At 41.6% G+C, this 8,681-nt stretch overlaps 1 protein-coding gene across 3 annotated transcripts in view; it reads left to right on the top strand.

The window, feature by feature from the left end:
• The window catches only part of EDIL3 (EGF like repeats and discoidin domains 3), a 491,890-nt gene that overhangs the window by 110,846 nt on the left and 372,363 nt on the right, over positions 1-8,681 (top strand). The window lies entirely within an intron of this gene.

The following is an 8,681-nucleotide window of genomic DNA, read 5'->3' as shown; positions in this document are numbered from 1 at the left end:
CAGTGACCATGGCTTAGTCTCTTATGCCCAGTGAGCCTTCTCCTCATTCACCATGACCATTGAATGATGATGGAACATTTGTAAAGAAACTTGCTCCCTGGTTACCTTTCAGAAATTATAACATTAAGGTGAGGACTAGAAACTGCCTTGCGTGTATTTAACTGATAAAATTTAGGTCAAATTATACCAAATAATGCAAAGGACATGAGTGAAAGGAAGAATCTTCATGAAACGAAATTCAGTTTAAATCTCTAACAATATTGCAGGTCAGTTAGGGAGCACTTTACAGAATGAAATACATGTATGAGCCATGGCTCTGTAATCTCACCCCATAGAGACACATTCAGAAGAAGGAATTCATTGCATTATTTGTGCTATCAAGGAGTCAGAAGTTTTAGCTTCCAACTAAAGAACGCATGAGCAGAATGCAGGGGGTGCATCCTAGAGAATTCATTTCTAAGAGGAGAGGTGAAGTCAACTGTAGTGTGTGCATATGGGAAGGAGTGTCAGGAAAGAGCCAGTGACCAGAGGGAAAAAGAACAAAGGAGTCAAGGGAGTACAGTGGCTTCCTGGGCGGGATAATGACTGAGGGTGTTACTGACTCAGTCCCCTATAATATTTAAGCAAGAAAGTAGTCCTGCTGCGAAGTAAACTTTGTGCATAGTAGGTCTACCTCTGAGAGAAAGGTTTGGTATGACTTTATTTCCCATTGCTGCTATAGCAAATCACTACAGGGCTTACAGTACCAATCCGTCACCTGACGTTGCAGAAGTCATGAGTCCTAAAATACAAAACTGTTGTCTTTTAGCTCTGGTGGACAGAAGTCCACTACGGGCACTGGGGCCTAAAATGAGGGAGACTGGAAGCTCGGAAGAGAATCATTCCAGCCTCTGCAGCTCCCAGGGGCTGCCTGCAGCCCTCATCTTGCCGACACCATCTTTGTCTTCAGAAAGTGTCTCTCTAGCGCCTGCTCCATTGTCACATCTCCACTCCAACCAGCACCCTCTGCTGCTATCAGAGAGTCCTGTGATCATGTTGGCCCCACCCAGTCATCCAGGACGTTTCCAGTTCAAAATCTTTAACGCCATCTGCAGAGTCTGTTGCCATGCACGGTGCTACATCCACTAGCTGTGGGGGTTCGGAGGTTGATGTTTGAGGGGAAAGGTGCCTTTGTTTCATCCTCTTCCACCAAGACAAAATCGAGATGTCATAGAGACTTCACTTATAGTAAAATACAGTAGCCTGAGCACAGACATCCCCCAGGAAGCAAAGAAATAGGGAAATGCAGTTACAGACAACTATGTAAACAGATGAATGAAACAAAACGAATGAAATAAAGAACTGTGGATAGTGCACGGGAGAAATACACAGCAATATAATAAGAAGAAAAAAAGAAATCAAAAACACAACAAGGAAAACTTCAGTCCAAAAAGATTCAAAAATCAGAGAACACATAGATAAATTTGGGTGGTGTATATTTGTACAATAGAATGCTATAAACACTTAAAATATGTGAATTACATGAGTAAATTCCAGCATCATTATTTGGAGAACAAAGGCAAAAGGTGGAAGGATACGTTCAGGATGATAACAAATACAAAGTTTGGAAAATAAATAGAACTATAGATCTGTATAGATACATTTTTCTTTATTTGAATGTCAGAGACAGATAGGGGGAGGGAGGACAGGGGAAGAGGAGGAGGGAGAAGGAGACAGAGATGTCTTCCATCTGCTGGTTCAGTTCCCAGGTGGCCACTGCAGCCAGGGCTAGGCCTGGTCAAAGCCAGGATTCAGGAGCTCCACCTGAGTCTCCCATGAGGATGGCAGGGACCCGGTTGATTGAGTTGTACCTGCTGCCTCACAGGGCACGCATTAACAGGAAGGAAACTGGGTTAGAAGCAGAGCCAGGACTTGAAATCATTCTCTGATATCAACTGTGGATTATGACCAAATCACTGTACCAAACCTGTGCCCTGTATGGATGCATACTTAGGTGGTCATAGTATAACTCGTGTACTTAATCGGATAATCATTTGTTAAAATGATAAACATAAGAATTTATTGGAGGTTTCCTCCACTGAATGAGTGAAGAAGGAATCTAGGAAGGGTGCACACAGACTCACAACTGTGTCTAATGCCTGCTTTTCAAAGGAATGTGAAAGAAAAAAATGAAAAAGCTAAAATTTGGCAGTTAAGTAGTAGACACACGGGTTTTCATTATATTGTCTTTCATACTCCCCTGTGTTATTCAGATATCTTATAATTTTAATAGAGTGCTTGGATCCCAAGGTTATAATTTATCATTAGACAACGTTGTGATGTAATGATCAGAAGAGAGGAAGTCGGAGTCCAGTGTGGGCACAACCCCCTGTGCAGAGAAAGACAACTTATGCACTTGCCATTTGCATACTGTGGTCACAGATGTCTTCCACAAAGCCCATTAACAGCCAATGTTTATAAGCAATGATCAGATACTTTGCTGAGTACTTTATGTGGATTATGGCATTAGGATAAGATGAAAATACAAGTCAAATGCAATCTCAATGAGATCTAAAGTGCATTATAGCAGTCTGCTCATTACTGGAAGGGAATGGAGTTTGCAAAATGCAGTCAAAAGGCAAATGAATGATGTGCTTGGGGATAAAGTGATGTCAGACAGGGTACACTCACCCTCCTCTGCTTGAAGTCAGATTTGTTTTCCACTTTAAACTGATTTACATGTAGCCTATGTGTAAATGATCAGAAATCTCGAAAGGCATATTTTAATTTTGTTGACCACAGTAAAGATAAGAAATAGAACTGAGTGAGAATGGACTGATAGGAATACAGCAGCATATATTCCACTTCAGAATAATGCTGACTGCCTCCAATAGATGTAGGGACTCAATGTCAGTAACAGTGAGGACCTTGTGTTGAACACTTTCTGTGTATCAACCACTACTGTCATCTTTCTCCAAACAGCATCTCCTTTACCTCTCACAGTGACCCGCACATGAAAATGCAGGTTTGAAGATGTGCACAGTAGAATCTCACCTGTTCCTGAGCAGAAACTGTGTGAGGTTAGCGGTCAGCAGTTACGGTAACCTCTGTAAATACCATTGCTGCAAATACAGATTGCATGTGTTAGATGAAGATTATAGTATTTAAATGTATGGTAGGTATCTATCAAAAATAGAATACCATTTTTGGCAGGCCAGTGGGATGCAGAGGGAACTTCTGTAAGGAGAGTATTAGTTAGTTTTCTGTTATGGATTGGGTTTACCAAATCTAGATGTCTAGATGTGTCTAGATGTGACTACCCCACAAATATTTATATTATTACTTCTGGCTAGAGAGAGTCTTAATAACATTTGTAATAATGCAGGATTTGATGAAATTTTCTCTCATGAGAAAAGAGAAAGGGGGTAGGAATTTACTGTGACCGAATATCTGTTATAAACCAGGCACTGTGCTAGTTACTGCATGAATTAACCTGTTATCACAGGTAACTCTCCTAACTGAAGAATGCAAAGAGGAGCCGGTGTTGTGGAGTAGTGGGTAAAGCCACCACCTGTGATGCTGGCGTCTGTACAGATGCTGGTTTCAGTCCTGGCTGCTATACTTCCAGTCCAGGTCCTTGTTTAATACACCCAGGAAGGCAAAAGAAGATGACCCAAGTGCTTGGCCCCTGCACCCATGTGGGAGACCCAAATGAAGCTACTGGCTCCTGGCTTCCGTCTGGCTCAGACCTGGCTGTTGCGGCCATTCGGGGAGTGAATGCGCGAGTAGGCGATCTGTCTCTCTCTGTCTCCCCCTCTCTCTAACTCTGCCCTTCAAATGAATAAAATAAGCCTTAAAAAGAAAAGGATGAGAAGAAAGCGAGGCAGAGAGAATCTTCCCAAGGTAACCAGGAGGAGCGTAGTGGAGCTGGGCTGTGAGATGAAGAGGATCTGACTCCCAAACCTGTGTCCCTTGGATTGCCAGCAGTGACCCAGGCTGAGACATTCCTTAGCTACTCTGTCAGAGCTGCCCAAGAGAGAAGCAGGAGATAGAATAGGGAGTCCCTGTTCCTCAGGGAAAGGAATCCACAGGCCTGCTTTCCATATGCAAAGGCACTTTGTGTGGCAAGCACCCAATGCAAGAACAGCTGCACTGTTCTGTTTCCGCCTGGGAAGAAAAGTGAGTAGTTCCCAAAATAAGGTTGGGATCCGAGAAAAGAACAGTGTGCTCTCAGGATAACTTAGCAGGCAGTCCTGTAATAACATCTGAAACAATACTTAGCACACAGTGGCTCCTCTACATGCTGATTCATGTCCAAATGAAATGGGAAGACCAGCGTTTCCAGTCATTGCCTATGTTTGTGATTTTGAGTAAGTAATGGGATCCATGTGATTATATAGAAAGAAGTCCTGGTGATTTTTAAAATGAACTTTGTTAGTGCATTATAAATTTTGTTAAGGTTTGTTTATTTAAGGCAGAGTTGCAGAGAGGCAGAAGTGAGGCAGAGAGAGAATCTCCCATCCACTGGTTCACTCCCCAAATGGCTGCAGCAACAGGAGCTGGGCTGACCCGAAGCCAAGTGCCAGGAGCTTCTTCTGGGTCTCCCACGTGGGTGCAGGGACCCAAGGACTTGGGCCATCTTCTATGCTTTCCCAGGCCACAGCAGAGAGCTGGATTGGAAGTGGAGCAGCTGGGTCTTGCACTGGCGCCCATATGGGATGCCAGCACTGCAAGATGGCAGCATTACCTGCTATGCCATAGTGCCGGCCCGCCAGGTAATTTTTGAGTTCATATTTCATGCCAGGCTTGATGCTACAAACATGAGAAGAAATACAGATTCCTCCTATACGTCCAAGCCCACGTGTAGGAACAGGCCATGGTGTGAGCGAATGAATGAATGAGGATGCACAGTGAAACACAGGGGAGGCCCTCACACCACCTGTTGTTAATGCTTTCACTCTTTTGTACACATTGCTTGAAATCCTCTCCCCTTGTATCTACTTGTGTTTCCTGAACTCTTTTCCTGCCTTAAAATCTTTCTAAGCATTCCCCTCTAGAAAAAGATTATGTATTTGAAATGCAGAGTTATAGGGAGAGAGGGAGAGATCTTCCATCTGCTGGTTCACTCCTCAAGTGGCCGCATTGGCGAGGGCTGAGCCAGGCAGTAGCCAGGTGCCAGGAGCTTTGTCCAGGTCTCCCATGTAGGTGTCGGGGCCCAAGCTAGGAACACTGCTGTTTTTCCAAGGCCATTAGCAGGGAGCTGGAGCAGAAGTGGTGCAGCCTGGACTCGAACCAGCACCCATATGGGATGCCAACATTTCAGGCAGCCCCTTTACCCACCAGACCACACTGCCAGTCCAGGCATTCCCTTTTTTAAAAATCTTATTTGCATGTAACTTTTCATCTGTAAAATAAAGAAAACATCATTGACTCTGTGACTGAGATGAACTCTAACTAAAAAAAAAAAAAAAGAGAGAGAGAGAGAGAGAGGAGGAGGTGGTATGGCACAGCAGGTCAAGACCATGGCCTGTAGCACCAGCATCCCTTGTTGGTGCCAGTTGGAGTCTTGGCTGCTCCATTTCCAATCCAGCTCCCTGCTAAAGTGCCTGGGAAAGCAGAGGATGGCCCAGGTCCCTGCGCCTGCACTCACATGGGAGACCTAGAGCAAGCTCCTGGCTTTGGTCTGGCTCAGTCACAGTTGTTGTGGCCATTTGTGGAGTGAAGCAGTAGCCCGAAGATCTCTCTCTCTCGCTTTCTGTCCTTCTCGCTTTCTGTAACCCTGCCTTAAAAACATTGATTTTTTTAGCAGCTTGGAGTTATTCAAGAAAAATCCACTGTACATAAACAGGTATTAGAATGCTGGTAACACAGATGAAGATATTAAAAGGTTGGGTCTTCAGGGATAGTGCTAATTGGTATATAGTACCAGTAGAGGGACATGCATTATTTCCTGTAATTATGTTTTGATGTGAATTAATGTTCAAAGTAAGAGGTCTAGTTTCATGAACAGAAAAAAAAAATTCTGCATTAAAAGAATAAGGTTTACCTTGATTTTCATTATCCCAATGTTATTAGAAAAATATTGAAATATTTCCAAAAGCTCCCTTATAAGTAGTAGAAACTAGATCTGTAAAAGTGTATATTGCTATTTCCCTATGTGAGACATAGCTTTGCACTGCAAACAGTACATGTCAAATGAATGGAAAAGTTATGACAGTTGTATTGAACTATGTATGTCTTATGAAATTTTAAGGAAACCCAGGTATTTCACAAGTCTTCACGCTTTTTGTGGCTATATATTTGAAAGTGCAGGTAAATGCAAATGTTTTTACAAATAAATGAGCTTCCTATAATGTAAAATAGCAAATACTCAGTGTCTAACTCTTTTCAGACTGCTGTCACAAATTAGCATAAATGGGCATCTTATGCAGGACCGAAATGCTTTCCGTACATTTTGGAATCAAGAAGACAACGCTGTCAGTTTTGGTGTCTGGTTCAGGCCTTTTTCCTCACAGTGGCCCTTTTCTCTCGTAACCCACGTGGCAGAATGGTCAGGCCATCTGGAGGATCTCTTTTAGAAGGACACAAATCAACTCCCAGAGATCTCACCTCCTAATGTGACTGCATGGTGGGGGGTGGGGTAGGATTTCAACATCTGAGTTTGTGGGGGACATAAACATTCCATCCTCTGTGGTCACTTGAAATGTTTAATGAATTACAAAGCTTAATTATCTTCTTAGTGTTTAAAATGGTCTGCTTTATGTAATGTATAGCACTTTTCAGATTAATCTTTGTGTAGTAATCTTTTGCAGACTGATCTGTTCTCCAAGATTAGAGAATAACAAAGTAATGACTATCATTGGGTAATATGTTTGAAAGTTTGACTTAGGAAGGCATCTGATTTAGTTTGTTTAATGTTGGAATGTGCTAAAGAACTAAAGTTATTTGGACATAAAGTTAGGAGTTTTATCATCAAATTGATGGCAAAGAGAAAATAAGGCATTGGTAAACTAAGCAGATCAAAAGATGTGTTTACATACTGTGAAGGAAAGGATTGAAAAGCTACAGAAAGTAATTAAAGCTCAAGTAAAGATTAAGTACATGGGGAGATGTAACAATCAGAGCTAAAATTCATAAGCAAGAAAATGCAAATATTTTCTAACATTCATCCTGCTGTAAATTTAGGCATGATCTCATACTATAGTCTTAAAACTGGGTTGGAACTAGATAGCCATATTTCACATTTTGAGATTCTCTGTATAATTTTAAGCAAACTGGAAGTTTTACGTAGAAATGCACATGAATAAGCAGACAGTAAAAGAATAGCATCTAATAGGATGAGATGTGGAAGGACCAACTCATAAAGACCAAGCAGGTGTGATAGAAGGAAAATGGTGTTAGTTAATCCAGGCCGGTGTTGAAAGTCTCAGTGTAGTAAGAGTGACCCAAGCAACACAAGGGAAAATTTACTGAACAGTCATACATTGAAACATGGAAACCAGAAAACCTCCCTGCAGCAAATACATAAACCCAACGAAGAGAAAGTAGTTGTCTTAGTATAATGAGTCTCGGAGCTAAAATCAAGTTCTCTGACAAGAAAAATGTTGATGCTTAAGATTTCCTTTTGTATGTTACCTATCAGGTTTTTGCTTTGGAGCCTGTATTTGTCAAAATCATTCACTACCTCCCTGTAGGGATTCTGTTAATATATTTGTCTAGTTGTTAGAATCCTTTCATAGCCACTGTCTCTGATTAATGATGCTTCTTGGAGCATTTATTTGAGCTACGAGTATTCTAGATCACCACCTCTGTGATGCTTTAGATTGCCTTAAGAATAAAACTAAAAGGCTGCTATAGAGTTCGTTTAAGATCTACCACAGTAAAATTAATTCAGTTGGGGATAAGAAGAAAGCATTCAATGGGCATTTCATTTGTAAGTGAAACCAATACCTTAAAAAGTTATACACAATTGAAACTGATTGCCAAGGGTATGTGAACATATTTTGCATAGAGCCCTCTGATTTTCTTCTTGTGTTACAAGAATAGGCTCCTGTAAATGGTACTGTTTTATGTAGGATGTCAAGAACGGGTATAAGATTTTGTGAAAATCAGTTATTTTGCACAGTTGACAAAAAAAAAAATAGCTGTACTATATGCAGCCTGCAAAGTGGGTTTTGTGCGTTCTCATCTTTGTAGCCAAGTGGATAACAGAAGCAGTGTGGGACTTCACTCACGGTTCCCGTTCACTCATTCGCACTGGCGCCTCTGCTTTTTCCACCCCTAAAATAACTGTGGAGTAGGTGGCGTGGGACTGTGAGAGTAACAACGATAGAAAGACAGACACAGGGTATGAGGTTTCAAAATGTGCACAACCTGGCTGAATCAGTTGTGATGACATTTCTAGATCACCTGTGATCTACAGGACGAGCGGAGGGGTGGGTTAGACTGTCTCTGGGGTCGTCTTTGTTGATGAAATTTCATGTGTATGTTTCATACTAAATCAAAGGACTTTTTTTGTGAGGCTGATGATAAAACACATTTGTGAGTATAAACTGAAAGAATTAAATCGCTGAAAAATGGAATGGAACCTTTTTTATTACCTCTCTGATGATTCTGAACTCTGACAGCCTATATGTATATGTATATTGATTTTTGTTGATGAAAGTATTTCTGGAAATAAGTCATTTGTTATGATAGCCAGG

This window comes from Oryctolagus cuniculus, chromosome 14 (genome assembly GCF_964237555.1).
Source record: "Oryctolagus cuniculus chromosome 14, mOryCun1.1, whole genome shotgun sequence".
NCBI classification, from domain to species: domain Eukaryota; kingdom Metazoa; phylum Chordata; class Mammalia; order Lagomorpha; family Leporidae; genus Oryctolagus; species Oryctolagus cuniculus.
This window is presented reverse-complemented; position numbering and strand designations above follow the sequence as displayed.